The sequence below is a fragment of the Atractosteus spatula genome (assembly GCF_055471065.1).
Source record: "Atractosteus spatula isolate fAtrSpa1 chromosome 10 unlocalized genomic scaffold, fAtrSpa1.hap1 SUPER_10_unloc_2, whole genome shotgun sequence".
Classification (NCBI taxonomy): Eukaryota; Metazoa; Chordata; class Actinopteri; order Semionotiformes; family Lepisosteidae; genus Atractosteus; species Atractosteus spatula.
The window spans coordinates 700,334-720,035 of NW_028296622.1; the positions used below are offsets into that span (position 1 = coordinate 700,334).

Genomic DNA, 19,702 nt, shown 5'->3' on the forward strand with positions numbered 1-19,702 from the left:
TCTTTAGATGCCCTCTGCTGAATGTTGCATTTGCCTTTTGATCTCACCTATACATTTTTGGTCTGTTTCTGTTGCGAGTCCGTCTTTCAGATCTCACCTAGCACAAGTCTCTCTGGCTGAAGTGGCCTGTCTGCTTCAGCATCGTGCCCTCACTCAGCCATTAAAAACGTCACTCGGACTTCTGATATGCTGACATGAAATGTCAAGAGAGAGTGGCGGAGACGTTTAAGCCAGAGAGAAGATGAAAAGGGGGCGTGGCTGCGAAACGCTTGACAGCTGCACAAATGCTCTCCACGCAAGGCGTGACCACAGGCTAAAGGACACCTTTCGGCACATCAAGCTCTAAGCACACACCTGGAGAATGCAGGAATTGATCCTGCTACCTTGCACGTGTAAAGCAAGCGCTGTACCATACAAGCCAACCCCCATCACTGGGGCGCATTCCTCGGCGTCAACTAGTGCCGCTTGTTCCCCTCTTACCGGGCGCAGTTCACTGCCCTTCGTCTGCAAGGCAGTCAAGTAATTGCGGCTTTCTTGACTTATTGATGAAGGTCTGACTGGACGAGTGAATGACACCTCTTCCCCATCCTCAAGCTCGCTGACAGATTGAAATGGAAAGTGCTGCTGCGGCTCGTTGGTCTAGTGGTATGATTCTCGCATAGGGTGCGAGAGGTCCTGGGTTCAACTCCCGGACGAGCCCTTGGGTGCTCTTTTCCTCCTCTTCCACAAGACTGGGAACTGATATCCACATCACTTCACAGCGTCTGCTTATGGCAAACGATGGAATGTGACTAATGACTGAACGAGCCTGGTGAATTCTCATCACGTGGCACAATGAGAGCATGCAGTCAGCTGTCCAAGGCGGCAACCTCATTGCTCGTTCAAAAGAACACGTACTGAAAACTCATCACCACTATGTCGTAGATGAGCACCGCGATCGCTTGTTGTCATGCGTCCTTACTTGGGAAATGCAGAAGCAAAAACTGCCCTCTCTCAGCCACCGAAACGTGTGCGGTTCGCCTTGCGCTCTCAGCGCCTCGCATATTTGTGGAGCTGTCTGCTATTCTTTCTGTTGAAGTAGTCAAGTTACGAGGCGTCCTGCAGACTATGATGTTCTCACTGAGAGCTTTCAAGATTTGAAGGAAAACTACGCGCTTGATGGCTCAAGTCGAACGAATGTGATTGTTAAGCAATCGATGATCAAAAGCACGTCTTCTAACAATTCGTGAGAGTATTATCAGCACTGTTTTCACTCGGATATACTTTTCACTTGCTAAGCTGACAAATTGGACGAGAAAATGCCGGAGACGCATTCAGTGCAGACTGAGGTTGGGAAGGAGGTGTGGCGCACAGCGACAAGAACACCTTGAACTTTTTCTATAAGTGAAGGAAAATTCAAAAGAGCATGAAAAGTATGGATCGTATAAAATATCCATGATACAACTCGAGAAAAAACTGAAGGACTAAACAACGACTTTTGATGATAACTAGAGATTCAAGAAGCACAACAGTCCGCACACGGGCTTGGATCCTGAACGCTTAAGTTAAAAGACAAAGCGAAGGATACGAACTGTAAACTCTCTTCTCGTCTTACAGTTTCTGAAATAAAACAATTTCTTACTTTCTTCATAATTTCTTACTGCTGATAGATGATTTATTGCATTTTAACAAAATCACAATTACAAACATTTCGGGTTGAACTGTTATTCACATACTCCAACAGAGAGAAACGTTAGTGTCTTCAGGTGTGTGAGCCCATTTAAAAAAAAAAAGTTATATGAAATTAATTGTTCTACTTTTTAGGCTTGCATAGCCTTATGAATGTTTCGGTTAAATCTTTTTTTCTGTAGTAATTTCGGTTGATATTAATATTAGTCATGATTTACAATTTTTGGACAAGGTTCATCTTAAATAATTTTGTAATTAGTTTCAGTTTTGGAAAATCGCACCCAGAAGCTACCAAAACTGGTCATGTTCATATAATGTGTAATGCAATAGCAGTATTTTGGGTGGGAAAACAAAGAGTATTTCTTGGTATTAATCCCAACGCTTCATAAGCGGCGTTCGAGGACTTCTCACTTCAGATAAAGCTGTCAATACATCATAGATATTTAATCAATATCAGCAGTGTTATCGCTACTTAACGCTAAATATAGATCCTGGCAATACTTCGTGAGATCTTCGTAAGAAAATCCAAAATACAACAGAAGCAATCAAAGGTATATGTTTCTTTTGGATCGAGAAGAGGATAATTATGAGACTCAAAACATTCCTGTCTTTTCTTTTTTTGAGGACAAATGGATTATTGAGGTGGAAAGATGGGTTCATAACCAATCATCTGCTATTGCTGCTGTTTCTTTGATAGTTTCTTCAAATCCTTCAACTGATCATCGATATCGAGGAATAATATTATACAAATTGTGATTTTCTGTTAATTGCCAATTTTATTGTAGTTACATCTTCGTTTACAGATGTAAGACAAAAGTACAATATGCTTAACAACATTTATGGTTATATCTATATTAAAATGAAGGTAAATATACCAAGATATTATAATACAATGTTAAAGCCCTAACCTAATAATGCTTGTGAAGTTTTCCAAGAAATCCGAACTGTAATTTTGAAATATTATTGCTGAGAATGCAAAGAGAGTACAAATATCTAATTCAATGAGTGAAAATACAAAAGTAGTTCACTAAACTGAGTTTCTTCCCTGAAATGATTTGCTAGCGAAACACTGAGCAGCTTTGAACGGATCGCGGGAATCAAATATACAGATGGGTTCAGAGTGTGCTTTCCAACTTTTGAGTAACATTTTTCTTTGATAGGGCGGAGTTGTCTTCACAATCTGGGTTAAATAAAAAGGAGTGACGTCAATACAAAACAGCTTTCCTTCTTGGGGAACAATGGTTGTGTTCCATATTTCTAACTATTTTGGTTCCAAGATCTCAATTTAGTGAGATAAAAAAAAGCCAGCTGGCTAAATGGTCTTTCAACTAATCGCCCGTGCAGGGATCAAACCCCAGCTGCTGGTACGAGTAGCGTAAGGCTCTGCAACATGCAGATGAGGAACTAATCTCTGCTTCTTCATTACAGATGCAGCCATTCAAAGTGAGCGGTACAGACATGTACCGCAGGTAAGATGACACGGGGTACCGCGGTGCGTGATTGGTTGACCGACAGGGGCACTCGTGGTCCGTTGGTCTGTCATAGAAAGACTTACTGTAAACATCTTTACTGTGCCCGTAGTAGATATTGAATTTTACCACTGAAGGGAAATCTTAGTAGCTGAGCATAAAAAGAATAGGAGCATACTGTAACGCGTGTGAAGGCCATAAACGATATTAATTTTGAACGTAAACATACAGTATATGGCTGGTCTCGGTACTTTAAAGAAAAAAATACACACCAGTATTCAATTTCTCCCTAAACATTGTAAGCTTCGAAGTCTTTAACTAACGTGATACAAGCATACTTTTAGAATTTGATTAAAAGGGAATATAATATGGAATTGCGTATCTCAAGAAATTAATAACGATATAATTATATTCATGTTGCAAAAGAACTGCAACGGACATAAAAACTCCCTTGCTTTTAACAGAGCGTTCCATAATTTCTAACTACGAAAATGCCAGGTGAAAGGATTTGTAAACATATTTTGTTAAAGCAAGTCAGTTTTTTCCGCAACACATAAAATACATTTTTCCAAGAAAGTTTAGCCTTTGTCACTAATGAAACCACTAAATAAAGACATAAATATAGAAATCTTAAGATTTGTTTTATTTAATGTTGGTAGCAGGATGAACTGTCAGAGTATATATTTTGTCGCAAAGTTGCTGCAAGATGTTAACAGTGAAAAAGGTATTTAGAAATGAGTTATTTCAAGATGAAAAAGAAAACATACACGAAACATGGTTTCATTACGACCAGAATCGGTCTTGAGATATTTTTAACTTGATTTACAGTATTTGAGAGGTATGTCTTAACACCAATACTACAGTGCTTAAGTACTGCTCACGTATATGTTTCTAGGTTTATATTATGCATTTCATACGGTCAAATTACTTTTGAGCAACTAATAAGAAGCGCGAAACGGTATGCGTTTTACTTTCGTTTTGTGCTGGGACCCGTGGATTGATTAGAGATATCAAGTACATACAAGTCATTTTTTAAATGTTGTAGTTCGTCTTGAAAAAATGTTACGAGTACATCATCTATCAACAATCACACAGGTTCTGTTTCCATATTGCGGATTTTGGTTAGGTATTATCAAATCCAGTGGCGCTGTTAGTTTACTGAGTCCCATGTCACATGGTCTGTGATTGAAACCTGTAAAACCGGTTTAATTTGTCACAGCCAGCACTCTTCAGGTGTGAGGGTCTTCTGCTCAGAATGAAACGCTAAAATGTTTGTGTATATTCTAATGGTAGTGGGGGCAGGGTGTGTGGGAACAGGTTTGGTTGAAATTGCATTGGAGATCTATGTTCTTCACACCTGAAACATTTTCTCTGAAAGCATTTTCTTCGCAGTTTAACCGATCTTGTTACAGCATGTTACAGTTGACTATTATTAACCATATTAATTTTAAGTGCTTAATGTAAAATCTTGTAAAAATATATTTTCATTGTTCAAATATACATTAAGTCTGACTATCATATAATAAGTTAAATACAAAACTAAAGAAAAAATAGGGTTAAATATAATTCAAAATATTTTGCTAACAATGTTAAGTGTTTATGAATAATAAAATGTATTAACTAAGGAGTAGGATGGCACAGTTGTTAGTATGTTTTTTGTTTTGTTTCTTTTTCATAAATACAACAGTAGTACCTGATGTCTCAGTGGCTTTCAAAATTAAATTATGCATGCAAACCTGTGAACTAGAAAGATAACTAAGATATCCATCCATTATATTCCATAATATCCATGAAATATATGGCGCTGAAATATGTGTGACGCAGTGGTGGCCTGACACGGTGAGGTGCCCTGGCAGCTGTGTGATGCAGTGGTGGTCGGGTATGTAGTGCACTGGCAGCTGTGTGTTGTGACGCAGTGGTGGCCTGGCACGGTTACATGCGCTGGCAGCTGTGTGGTGTGACGCAGTGATGGCCTGGCATGGTGAGGTGCGCTGGCATATAATGAATATATTCATGTGCATCCAACACACAGTTCAACGCTAGCAACTACACAAAATCTAAAATATGAGCTCTACTTGCCACTTACAATACCAACAGTACCAGCTAACTTTAGTAGTGACATTTTCATGGATCTTTTTAACAATAAAATTTACAAGCGCATGTAACCGTGCCAGGCCACCACAGCGTCACACCACACAGCTGCCAGCGCACCTCACCGTACCAGGCCACCACTGCGTCACACCACACAGCTGCCAGCGCACCTCACCGTGCCAGGCCACCACTGCGTCACACCACACAGCTGCCAGTGCACCTCACTGTACCAGGCCACCACTGCGTCACACCACACAGCTGCCAGCGCACCTCACCGTGCCAGGCCACCACTGCGTCACAACACACAGCTGCCAGTGCACCTCTACATACCCGACCACCACTGCATCACACAGCTGCCAGCACACCTCACCGTGCCAGGCCACCACTGCGTCACAACACACAGCTGCCAGTGGACCTCTACATACCCGACCACCACTGCATCACACAGCTGCCAGGGCACCTCACCGTGTCAGGCCACCACTGCGTCACACATATTTCAGCGCCATATATTTCATGGATATTATGGAATATAATGGATGGATATCTTAGTTATCTTTCTAGTTCACAGGTTTGCATGCATAATTTAATTTTGAAAGCCACTGAGACATCAGGTACTACTGTTGTATTTATGAAAAAGAAACAAAACAAAAAACATACTAACAACTGTGCCATCCTACTCCTTAGTTAATACATTTTATTATTCATAAACACTTAACATTGTTAGCAAAATATTTTGAATTATATTTAACCCTATTTTTTCTTTAGTTTTGTATTTAACTTATTATATGATAGTCAGACTTAATGTATATTTGAACAATGAAAATATATTTTTACAAGATTTTACATTAAGCACTTAAAATTAATATGGTTAATAATAGTCAACTGTAACATGCTGTAACAAGATCGGTTAAACTGCGAAGAAAATGCTTTCAGAGAAAATGTTTCAGGTGTGAAGAACATAGATCTCCAATGCAATTTCAACCAAACCTGTTCCCACACACCCTGCCCCCACTACCATTAGAATATACACAAACATTTTAGCGTTTCATTCTGAGCAGAAGACCCTCACACCTGAAGAGTGCTGGCTGTGACGAATTAAACCAGTTTTACAGGTTTCAATCACAGACCATGTGACATGGGACTCAGTAAACTAACAGCACCACTGGATTTGATAATACCTAACCAAAATCCGCAATATGGAAACAGAACCTGTGTGATTGTTGATAGATGATGTACTCGTAACATTTTTTCAAGACGAACTACAACATTTAAAAAATGACTTGTATGTACTTGATATCTCTAATCAATCCACGGGTCCCAGCACAAAACGAAAGTAAAACGCATACCGTTTCGCGCTTCTTATTAGTTGCTCAAAAGTAATTTGACCGTATGAAATGCATAATATAAACCTAGAAACATATACGTGAGCAGTACTTAAGCACTGTAGTATCGGTGTTAAGACATACCTCTCAAATACTGTAAATCAAGTTAAAAATATCTCAAGACCGATTCTGGTCATAATGAAACCATGTTTCGTGTATGTTTTCTTTTTCATCTTGAAATAACTCATTTCTCAATACCTTTTTCACTGTTAACATCTTGCAGCAACTCTGCGACAAAATATACACTCTGACAGTTCATCCTGCTACCAACATTAAATAAAACAAATCTTAAGATTTCTATATTTATGTCTTTATTTAGTGGTTTCATTAGTGACAAAGGCTAAACTTTCTTGGAAAAATGTATTTTATGTGTTGCGGAAAAAACTGACTTGCTTTAACAAAATATGTTTACAAATCCTTTCACCTGGCATTTTCGTAGTTAGAAATTATGGAACGCTCTGTTAAAAGCAAGGGAGTTTTTATGTCCGTTGCAGTTCTTTTGCAACATGAATATAATTATATCGTTATTAATTTCTTGAGATACGCGATTCCATATTATATTCCCTTTTAATCAAATTCTAAAAGTATGCTTGTTGACTCCGGTATCGCGTTAGTTAAAGACTTCGATGCTTAAAATGTTTAGGGAGAAATGGAATACTGGTGTGTATGTTTTCTTTAAAGTACCGAGACCAGCCATATACTGTATGTTTATGTTCCAAAATTAATATTGTTTATGGCCTTCACACGCGTTGCAGTATGCTCCTATTCTTTTTATGCTCAGCTACTAAGATTTCCCTTCAGTGGTAAAATTAGATATGAATATTCAATACTTAAACGGGCACAGTTAAGACATTAAATATACATATACATACTGTATACAGTACAGTTTGCATACGGTAATATGTTTATGTTACGCGATTAAAAAATAAATAAATAAAAATGAAAAGTCCAGCACCAGCTGGATTTGAACACACAATCTGCCAGTTGGTAGTCACGCACCTAGACCAGTAGGCTACAAGACAGCTTGCCTGAACAGGCAGGCGAAACAGCCCTACACAGCCCTGTCGCAGCACACGAATTCTTTAGATACGCGATTCCATACAGATGCAGCCATTCAAAGTGCGCGTTACAGACACGTACCGCAGGTGACGTCGCTCAGTATGACGCAAGATGACGCGGGGCACCGCAGTACGTGATTGGTTGACCGACAGGGGCACTCGTGGTCCGTTGGTCTGTCGTAGAAAGACAGTAAACGTCTTTGCTGTGCCCGTTGTAGGTATTGAATTTTACCACTGAAGGGAAATCTTAGTAGCTGAGCATAAAAAGAATAGGAGCATACTGTAACGCGTGTGAAGGTCATAAACGATATTAATTTTGGAACATAAACATACAGTGTATAGCTGGTCTTGGTACTTTAAAGAAAAAAATACACACCAGTATTCCATTTCTCCCTAAACATTTTAAGCTTCGAAGTCTTTAACTAACGCGATACCGGAGTCAACAAGCATACTTTTAGAATTTGATTAAAAGGGAATATAATATGGAATCGCGTATCTAAAGAATTTAATAATGGTATTCGTGTGCTGCGACAGGGCTGTGTAGGGCTGTTTCGCCTGCCTGTTCATGTGAGCTGTCTTGTAGACGTGACTACCAGCTGACAGGTTGTGTTTTCGAATCCAGCTGGTGCTGGTCTTTTCTTTTAAGAAACATTTCTTCGAAAAAATAGAATAGCGATATTATGGACAATCAATTGACTTTTATATTTCAAAATATCGCAACATGATCGATATTTGCGATATTTTGAACATATCTTCCCTTCTGACAGCGGTGCCTGCTTCTATTGTGTGTGTGTGTGCAACAGAGTAAATTTTTAATAGCGTTTTAAGCTAATAGGTAATTAGATTGCTCGTAAACCTAATCGCTTTTTCTACATAAACACAGCATGATTACTCTCTGAAAATGCTTTTCCTTTATTTTTAAAGTAGGCTCAGATTTCAACTATAGATCGTATTATTATAAACTTTCTTGGAAAAATGTATTTTATGTAAACCATGTTTGCTATTAATTCATTTAGGGCTAAAATACGTTCATTGTCTTCCAATCGAGTCGAGTTGACATTGGAAGCCTGCCACACCCGGACTGTTAAACCAACGCATTAGCACGTCAAAGCCCATTGAGGGTATTGAGCCAGTATTGGCTTTAGTATTCCCCCCCTCTCCCCTCAATTCAATTCAATTCAAGGTGTTTTATTTGCATGACAGATGGGTACAAGCAGTGTTGGGTATGTATATTGTAACGCTTACGGCAGACAGGCACTGTGTAACAGCCGGCGCACCAGAGCAGCGCACCGAGGGAGCGTCTGCATTTATAACTTGGTTTTTAAAATTAGTCAAGCAATATGAAGCATCTTCTTTTACTTTTGAGTCCCTTAAATACATTGAACACAGCTTTCTCACCACTTAAGATTGCTCTTGATACCATCCTTACACAAAGCAGAAGGGAGATTTTAGTGCCTGAGCATAAAAAGAATAGGAGCATACTGCAACGCGTGTGAAGTCCATAAACGATATTAATTTTGGAACTTAAACGTTCAGTATATGGCTGGTCTCGGTACTTTAAAGAAAACATACACACCAGTATTCCATTTCTCCCTAAACATTTTAAGCATCGAAGTCTTTAAGTAACGCGATACCGGAGTCAACAAGCATACTTTTAGAATTTGATTAAAAGGGAATATAATATGGAATCGCGTATCTCAAGAAATTAATATGCAATAACTGAGTCAAGGGACTCAGAGGATCCAAGGCTAGACTGAGTATAATAGGCTTCGGGCTTCTATTGTGACATCTACTGTAAATTACAGAAATGTTAAAAGTAAACAAAATAAAGTAACTAAAATGTGGTCTAAAATCACCCCTTTAGACACCCCTTTTACTTCACTGGTGTCAGATATGAAAGGCAATAGTCTCCCGTTCTGTCTGCTGTGTGTTGCAGCAGAGGGACTCCCTGCCGCTGAAAGGGGCAGAGTAACTTGCATGCCCTCTAGTACAGTTTACACATGCACGACTTTAAAAGCTAGCAAGACAGGTTTCGATTCACATTAGCTGGCGAGCCTTGTTAAAAAAACGAATGATAATGTAACATGCCACTGTTCATGAACAAAGTTATACTGAGATTTCCTAAGATACGCGATTAAAAAATAAATAAATAAAAATTTGAATCTCCCGCGGAACACATTCCATAAGAATCAGTGGTTTTACAGTATATATCGCCTTTAAAGGTGGCTTCTCAAAACGCTTTACGGGATAAAAACAACCAGAACAGCAGCAACAACAATATTGTATTTCGTTGCACTTTGAAAACCAAGTAATAACTTAACTATACAGTACGTGCAAACGTTTCGTATGTTGCTGTCGTGAATGTCTGCGTACCCATAAGTATCTTATTTGCCTTGAGTCTGTCTACAGTATCTCTGTCCCACTACCCCCATCTCTCCCTCAATTCAATTCAAGGTGTTTTATTTGCATGACAGATGGGTACAATTCTTGTTGGGAATGTATACTTTGATATTTACACCCGGCGCGGCACCGAGGGAGCGTCTGCATTTATAACTTGGTTTTTAAAATTAGTCACGCAATATGAAGCATCTTCTTTTACTTCTGAGTCCCTTAAATACATTGAACACAGCTTTCTCACCATCCTTACACAAAGCAGAAACTGTCCGATGACTCACAGTACAAGTGGAAAGATTACAGATTTTAATCGTCTTTAATTTTGTCTTTAATTTTGCCTGTGGAGTGTATCTTATTAAGCTCTAAATTGCATTTTGAGCGCGGTTTTTTACTTTTTTTTAATTGCATTTTGGGCGCGGACAGCACATACAAGGGTTAATGAACTGCGCCAAGAAATTTAAAATAGTATTCTTTAGGTGTGAGGGTAGGAGTGGACCGCAGCAGGCATAATCAGCAAACCAGGAAAACAAAGAACAGGACAGGTGAGATGTGTATCCAGAAAGCGAGTGATCAGAAAAAGGAAATGGAAAACGCAGAAAAAGAAAACGCTTTACAGGATAAAAACAATAACAACAGTAGTGGCTGGGCAAACGATTTTTTTATCGAAATACAAATTGAGATACTGTACTGTATAATGATGTGCATGAACAAAGGTATACTGCAATTTTCCTTAGATACGCGATTAATGCTTCGTAGGAGGAGGCGGTCTTTTCCTCTTGTCTAACAGTTTGTCCACAAACAAAACATTCCTGTTAGACAAAAGGAATTGAAAAAAACCAATTTTGTCAATGAAAACCGGTGTGTGTGTCTCTCCCTGCTGGATGTTCCTCTCACAAACTGCTGAATGAATAAAATAATTTTATTGAAAATGCGTTTGCGATTGTCTGGTATTTAATCTGGTCCCTTTTAACTGTTTTTCGATCTACTGTATTGCTTTGAGATGCCACTTTTAAAGGCGATATGTAAAATAAAGTTTTTTTTATTATTGTTATAGAGAAACATGATCAGATTTTCCCTGGTTCAGAAAAAAGATCTAAAGTGCTACACATAACTTTCTTAATTCGATGTATTTAAAGCAGTGAACTACTGTAGGCGTCACATAACATTCAGAAATACAATCACGTATTTGACAAATAAAAACGATTATAATCTAATCCTTCCACGTTTGATCCCAAAATCCCAAGAAATATAAATCTTGACGGGTAGAAAGCTATGCTGAAAGTTTATTAAGATGCTTAGAAGACAAAGATACTGTATCAATTTATGTTGCATTAGCCTGATTATGATTAAAAAACACATATAATTAAACACGCGTTTGCGATTTAAATCAGAACACGATTTAAATCAATATCGATTCCATATTATATTAGCAGAAAAGCTTAAAACTACCACTTTTTCACACGCTATTTCACATGCTAGTTAAATACTTCGATGCTTAAAATCGTTAGGGAGAAATGGAATACCGGTGTGTATTTTTCCTTTAAAGTGCCGAATCCTGGAATCTGACTGGCTGACACCCCTCTGAAGTGGTTCCATAAAATCTGGTATACGGAAAAGAAAGCGTTGATAAATACAAGTGTCTTTTAATACACTCTTTGCTGTGCTCTTGAGGCATGACTTTTTGCATGACTCCAAGGCATGACTTTTTTATGTATAAACATCAGTATTTACTGCTATTAATTACTGTACGATTTATAGTTGAAATCTGAGCCTAGATATAAAGTTAGATATAAAGTTAAAATCTTGACAAAGCAATGTAGGAAATACAGAGAAAATAAATTCTTTCTGACATCTAAAATCAGTTTCGATCAAGGTCTCTAAAACGAACAAGAAAAAGAAGATTTTCGGAGGGCAATTACGCTGTGTTTATATAGAATAAGTGATTTATGAGCAATCTAATTTCTTGTTCGTTTAAAACAGTGAAATGTCAGCTGTAAAAGATCGCACCAGAAACAGCACTCACTCTGCCTGTCATAGACGTTCAGGAAAGGCTGAATGAAGTCATGTCAAGTACAATAATTCGGAGAACAATAATACCAGTTGTAGGACAGTATATAAGGAGGATAAGGATTTTGAAGTTGACTCGAAATCTGATAGGTAACCAGTGCAAGGACTTGAAAACAGGTGTAATGCATCCCTGATAGGATTCTTGCTGTCATATTCTGAACATATTGAAGATTGCTCAGTGTGGATTTAATTTCCCCAGTGAACAGGATGTGCATTTATTAATTCTAGAAAAAAAGCCTTTCTTGATTTCTCTAGTTCTTAGTTTCTCTAGTTCCCTTTAAAATAAACTATTATTCCACAATGCAGAGTATTACATGGCCAGTATTTACACATGATATTTGTGATTTAAAGAAATTAACACAAGCAGCTTTTGGAGATTTAAGTGTTGGCTGAGTTATTGCAGGATAAAAGACTAGAGATGTTGGCAAGAAGAAGATAGTTTGGGGAAAGCTGAGGAATACACTTATAACAAGAACACTTCCTAATGGGGTTAGGCATACTTTTGATGAAGATGATGAAGTTAACAGACTATATGTTTACATAGATACTGAAATAAGGATTGTATTTTAGATTATGTGTAGTTGCTGGCATTGAACTGTGTGTTGGATGCACATGAATTGAAGGAATGGGCAAACATAGCTGATGCGGATCCACAGAGCCAGCATATTAAGATGTTTATAATTAGAGGCAATTTGTTTAAATAACTAGGTATGGATACTGATGTGCAAGAGAGGTGGAAAGGCTGTTTCCTTAAGCCAGCAGTAAAAAATATTTTATTCTCAGTGAGATGCTGCCATTTCATAGTGGGTTTCTAACACTGTGTATAGTTCCATCCACACAGTGCCTTTACTTCCATTTCTAATCTCTTTATCCAGTACAGAGGATTTGGAGCCTATCCCAGTAAGCAACGGACACAAGGCAGAATACACCCTGGACATAGCGCCAGTCCATCACAGGACAGACAGACACAAACACACACAGACCAGGGCCAGGTTTCCCATAAACTAATTAACTTACCAGTATGTTTTGGAGTGCGAGAGGGAGTCATATCACACATATGGAGAAAAACCATGTAACCCAGAGAGAACATGTAAACCCCACACACACAGGATGGCAGGAATTGAACCTAGGACCCCAGTGCTGCAAGATAGCAATGCTAACCACTTTGCCACCATTATAAATGGATGGATATCTTAGTTATCTTTCTAGTTCACAGGTTTGCATGCATAATTTAATTTTGAAAGCCACTGAGACATCAGGTACTACTGTTGTATTTATGAAAAAGAAACAAAACAAAAAACATACTAACAACTGTGCCATCCTACGCCTTAGCTAATACATTTTATTATTCATAAACAGTTAACATTGTTAGCAAAATATTTTGAATTATATTTAACCCTATTTTTTCTTTAGTTTTGTATTTAACTTATTATATGATAGTCAGACTTAATGTATATTTGAACAATGAAAATATATTTTTACAAGATTTTACATTAAGCACTTAAAATTAATATGGTTAATAATAGTAAACTGTAACATGCTGTAACAAGATCGGTTAAACAGCGAAGAAAATGCTTTCAGAGAAAATGTTTCAGGTGTGAAGAACATAGATCTCCAATGCAATTTCAACCAAACCTGTTCCCACACACCCCGCCCCCACTACCATTAGAATATACACAAAGCACTCAAATCTTTCGAGCTAATGATCAGGTGACCCGAGAGAGAGCGAGAGAAACACCAAGGGGTATCACCAAGGGTATTAATAATACGATCTATAGTTGAAATCTGAGCCTAAATAAAAAGAAAAAGCAAGTGATTAGGTTTATGAGCAATCTAATTACTTATTCGTTTAAAACGCTATATAAAATAAAGTTTATTATTAATTTGCTGCACAGAGCGGTGAATATTGTTATGCATAAGACAAAGATAACGATCCTGATCAGTTTAGAAATCTGTGTACGCTGTAAGGTTTTTACTTCTTAAACTTTTAAAGTACACGTTTTGAATAGAAAGAAATCCTCTTCCTGTTACAGTATGTATAGCAAACTAGCACGTCTTTTTTCTCCAATCAGAGGGGTGTCAGATGGTGTCAGCCAATCACCATTCTGCGTTGGGTAGCAACGGGTGACTGTTCTCAGGCGGAAGATGTAAACAGCTTAATGTTCGTGTTAAATAATTTTTTAAAATTCAATTAAACGGGCACAATTAAGACATTAAATATACATATACATACTGTATACAGTACAGTTTGCATACGGTAATATGTTACGCGATTAAAAAATAAATAAATAAAACTGGAAGGTTCAGCACCAGCTGGATTCGAGCACACACCCTGCCCGTTGGCAGGCACGCACCTAGACCAGTCGGCTACAGTCAGCTCGCATGAGCAGGCAGGCGAAACAGCCCTACACAGCCCTGCCGCAGTACATGGATATAATCATACCGTTATTAAATTCTTGAGATACGCGATTCCATATTATATTCCCTTTTAATCAAATTCTAAAAGTATGCTTGTTGACTCCGGTATCACGTTAGTTAAAGACTTCGAAGCTTACAATGTTTAGGGAGAAATGGAATACCGGTGTGTATTTTTCCTTGTGATATTTTAAGCTCTAGTTGAATGATAGGTGTCGCATTTTAAATCATTTTCGTAGTTAGAAATTATGAAACGCCCTGTTAAAAGCAAGGAAGTTTTTATGCCCGTTGAAGTAAAACAAAATGCCTGACAAAGTATGGCTTGGACAGATTCCAAGTGCTTGTACAAATGTGCTAAAGAAATTATACTTTGAGTATACAGCTTGTCCAAAGTCATCCATTATTAATACTATTAGTAATATCTCCGGTAAAGGCTTTGATGCATAAATATTTCTGATAAAGGTAGGTTGTGTACTTTTGTCCAACTGAGCAATCTTGCTTTCATAAAATATACCAACATTTTAATGACTGAAGATTAACATGCTGTAATACACTGTTCAAAATTAAAGGCTCAAATGCTGTACATGAGAGGTTAAGCTCCCCCTGGCGGTTTTACAAGGTGACGCCGGATAGTTTCCGGCAGAGCGTCAAATGACGCGCGATTAACACGTCACACTGCGTGACACTGCGAGATGCCGCGCCACGCCCACCGGGGTATGCCGCAAAATAACGCACGCATTTTGAATGGCTGCATCTGTATAATATTAGCAGAAAAGCTTAAAACTACCACTTTTTCACACGCTATTTCACATGCTAGTTAAATACTTCGATGCTTAAAATCGTTAGGGAGAAATGGAATACCGGTGTGTATTTTTCCTTTAAAGTGCCGATTCCTGGAATCTGACTGGCTGACACCCCTCTGAAGTGGTTCAATAAAATCTGGTATACGGAAAAGAAAGCATTGATAAATACAAGTGTCTTTTAATACACTCTTTGCTGTGCTCTTGAGGATCCTTGTGATATTTTAAGCTCTAGTTGAATGATAGGTGTCGCATTTTAAATCATTTTCGTAGTTAGAAATTATGAAACGCCCTGTTAAAAGCAAGGAAGTTTTTATGCCCATTGAAGTAAAACAAAATGCCTGACAAAGTATGGCTTGGACAGATTCCAAGTGCTTGTACAAATGTGCTAAAGAAATTATACTTTGAGTATACAGCTTGTCCAAAGTCATCCATTATTAATACTATTAGTAATATCTTCAGTAAAGGCTTTGATGCATAAATATTTCTGATAAAGGTAGGTTGTGTACTTTTGTCCAACTGAGCAATCTTGCTTTCATAAAATATACCAACATTTTAATGACTGATGATAAACATGCTGTAATACACAGTTCAAAATGAAAGGCTCAAATGCTGTACATGAGAGGTTAAGCTCCCCCTGGCGGTTTTACAAGGCGACGCCGGATAGTTAGCCACGTGACACACGTGAACTGCGTGATACCGCGACACGCCCACCGGGGTATGCCGCGAAATACCTCACCCATTTTGAATGGCTGCATCTGTAACTGTGCTCCACTTCTTCATGAGAGCGCTTGTAAGAGTACAGGACACGCAATGAGGAGTTTGTGCAGCTTTCAGCTTAGTGCGGAGTCGCTAGATGATCTCTCAAGAAATTCAAAGGAAAAAAGCCATGACAAGTGTGAAGAACAGAACTACAAAATTCTTTAAGATGAATCCATGTCCAAAAATTGTAAATCAGGACTAATTTAATAATTAATAATAACAAATGAAATTACTACAGAAGAAAAGGTTTAACTGAAATATGAATGAAGACTATGCAAGCCTACAAAATAGAACAATTCAATTTATATAACTTTTTTGAGAGATGGGCTCACACACCGGAAGACACTAACGTTTCTCTTCGTTAGAGTATGTGAATAACAGTTTAACCCCAAATGTTTGTAATTGTGGTTCTGTTCAAATTAAAAAAAGCATCTATCAATAGTAAGAAATTATTAAGAAAGTAAGAAATTGTGTTATTTCATAAACTGTAAGACATGAAGACATTTACAGGTTATATCCTTTGCTTTGTCTTTTAACGCAAGCGGTCAGGATCCAAGCCCATGTTTGGACGGTTGTGTTTCTCTTGTAATCATCAAATGTCATTGTTTTGTCCGTCAGTTCTTTCTCGAGTTGTACCATGGATATTTTATACCATCAATACTTTTCATGCTCTTTTGCATTTTCCTTCACATACGGAAAAAAACTCAAGGCATTCTTGTCACTGTGCTACACAGTACAGGACACGCAGTGAGGAATTCGCGCAGCTTTCAGCTCAGTGCGGAGTAGAGAGGGAGGACTCGCTCGGTGAATGAACTCTCAGGAAATCCCGGGTGAGATTCAACATCCCGGGTGAGGTTTTTCTGCAACATCCATGACAAGTATGAAGACGTTCTCTGGATTTCCTGAATGTGACTTTAAATTAGTTCACATTCTTTGGTAGTTAACAGAACTAAATGCTTTGGAGGTACATTTAAAACTGCAGAGAACACTATAGCACTTTGAGTTTAATTGTGTAAACCTGGCTCTCTATGAACTAAAAAGTAGAACAATTCAATTTATATAACTTATTTTTTTGTTTTTTGAGAAATGGGCTCACACACCGGAAGACACAAACGTTTCTCTTCGTTAGAGTATGTGAATAACAGTTTAACCCAAAATGTTTGTAATTGTGATTCTGTCAACAGTAAGAAATTATTAAGAAAGTAAGAAATTGTTTTATTTCATAAACTATAAGACAATGAAGAGAGTTTACTTCGCTTTTGTTCTTTTAACTTAAGCGTTCAGGATCCAAACCCATCTGCGGACGATTGTGTTTCTTGAATCTCTTGTAATCATCAAAAGTCGTTGTTTTGTAATATGGATATTTTATACGATCAATACTTTACATGCTCTTTTGCATTTTCCTTCACATACAGAAAAAGTTCAAGGTGTTCATGTCACTGTGCTGCACATTTACGCTGGACCACCTGTAACAGTACAGGACAAGCAATGAGGAATTCGTGCAGCTTTCAGCTCAGTGTGGAGTCCAGAGGGAGGACTCGCTCGCTGAATGATCTCTCAGGAAATCCCGGGTGAGATTCAAAAGGTAAACCTGGCTCTCTATGAACACGAGCAAAGAGTTCTCACTCAACAGAAGATTGCGATGTGAGTACAGTAATATAAAACACCTAAAGATGCCAGGGATTGAACCCCGGACCTGTGGAGCAGTAAGTGACTTGTAGCGCTGACATAAGAGATACTCACATAAAGTGCTTTTACTTACCATATTACAAATCACAGGAAGTAAGGTCTTAAAACATTGGGCACTAGTGGGATTTAAACCCACACCCCTCAAAGAGTGGAGCCTAAAATCCAGCATATTAGACCATTCAGCCACACTCCCTCTGGTCTCCTCTCCTTTCCTCACGTTGCTGAGTATAGGTGCCTTCATGCAATTGAGCCAGGTTTGAATCCCAGCCAATGCATCTCCAAATCTTTTCAAATGAATCTGTGATCTTGTAGCACATCCTCTGAAACCAGCAATCGAAATTGGAAACGTCTTCTTCAACACTGAAAAGCTCAATTAGGAAGAAGCAGTTGTACACAGGACAGCAGTACCGTATGTGTTCTTGATTGATTCAGACTTGTTCTCAGCGGTTCTTGCTCACCAAATAATTTAAATGCTGAGGAAGAACGTTACTAAAAATACTAATCAAAATACAAAATAATAATCATTATTAACCAGAAACAGCAGAAAAACTGGTCACATTTGTGATTATGTCACTTCTCTGCTTCAGCAAGGTCAATAAAGGACTCTCTGAAAGTAGTAAAGCACTAAAGAACTGCAAAACTGAATTCAAAATCATATAAGGAATTCTGAGTGATGCCTGCTGACATGCAATCCAATACGGATGTTGTCTTTAAATAAGAATTCTCTATGTTTCCCTGCCTTTTCCCTGGAGTGAAACTATTGGATTGAAGGAATTCTTATCACAGGTTTACAAGGTGCCGTTGATATTTGGATAAATCTATGAACTCGTGATTTTTATATACTTTAAATAATGGCCATACACACAGAATAAAATGACAGTACTGATGATTTTTCCTGAGACAAAGTACAGCTTATCTTTCCAAGACAGCTGATAAAGGCAAGCCAGTGGATACTCTAGCAGAACATGGAAAAACGTTCAGCTTTGTAACCAACAAATTCCCCATTTAGATCTGACATGTGAGGTATGCTTTGTGATTGCTTGAAGTGAAACCCACAATCTCTTTTGAACTTAGACAAGTTATTTCTGATGGAGCGCTATGCGCTATGTGTTTAACGTGTTCATTAAAATCAGCTCTACCCCTGAGGATGACTCGACTTGAAAATGCAGAACATTAACGTTTCACAGATAAAAGGAGCACAACCAACATTAAAATTGAGGGCGCACTGTGATTTGCACTGACTCAAAAGTGATCTTGGTAGACAAACTTCCCTGCTGAAGGTGGAAACAAGAATTTGTGTTGAGAAGAAGAAACACTTTTTTCTCCCTGTTTGATGTTAAGCTGATAAAGTAGCTTTTAACACATTGCTCCACTTGGTGGTTGTAACACAAAAACTCTTAGCAGCAGTGGGATTCAAACACACACCTCCAACGAGACTGGAGCCTTAATCCAGCACCTTAGACCCCTCAGCCACACTAACCACTGTCCCCTGTCTCTTTGTCTCATTACTTGCCCGGAGGAAGCCGGGTGGCTTTTGCTCTTGTCCGGCAGTGGCGTTATGACTATGGAATCGACTGCACCTGCTTTTTCTGAGATGCTTCCCCTCTCATGGTGAGATCTCGAATTCTTAAACACCTCTGGATAAAGTTCTTCTGTGGAGCAGGCTACAGACCTCTGCGTACAGCACCCTTGATGTTGTTTTATTTCTATAGCAGCACCCATACGGAATTTTTTTTTGTTTTACTTTTTATTTGAACAACAAAATAGATTCAATATAAACAAGAGCACATATAACGTATTAGTAGACTCGTGAGGGGCACATAAATAATACAATTAGATTTTATGGAAAAATCTGTTGTTTTACTTTTTATTTGAACAACAAAATAGATTCAATATAAACAAGAGCA

The 19,702-nt window shown here is 38.2% G+C and overlaps 1 non-coding gene across 1 annotated transcript; it reads left to right on the forward strand.

Annotated features, from left to right (window-relative positions):
• The first annotated feature begins 628 nt into the window (after nt 1-628).
• On the forward strand, nt 629-700 carry trnap-agg (transfer RNA proline (anticodon AGG)). The gene has a single exon. It is a non-coding gene; the product is annotated as a tRNA-Pro (tRNA).
• The last annotated feature ends 19,002 nt before the right edge of the window (nt 701-19,702 follow it).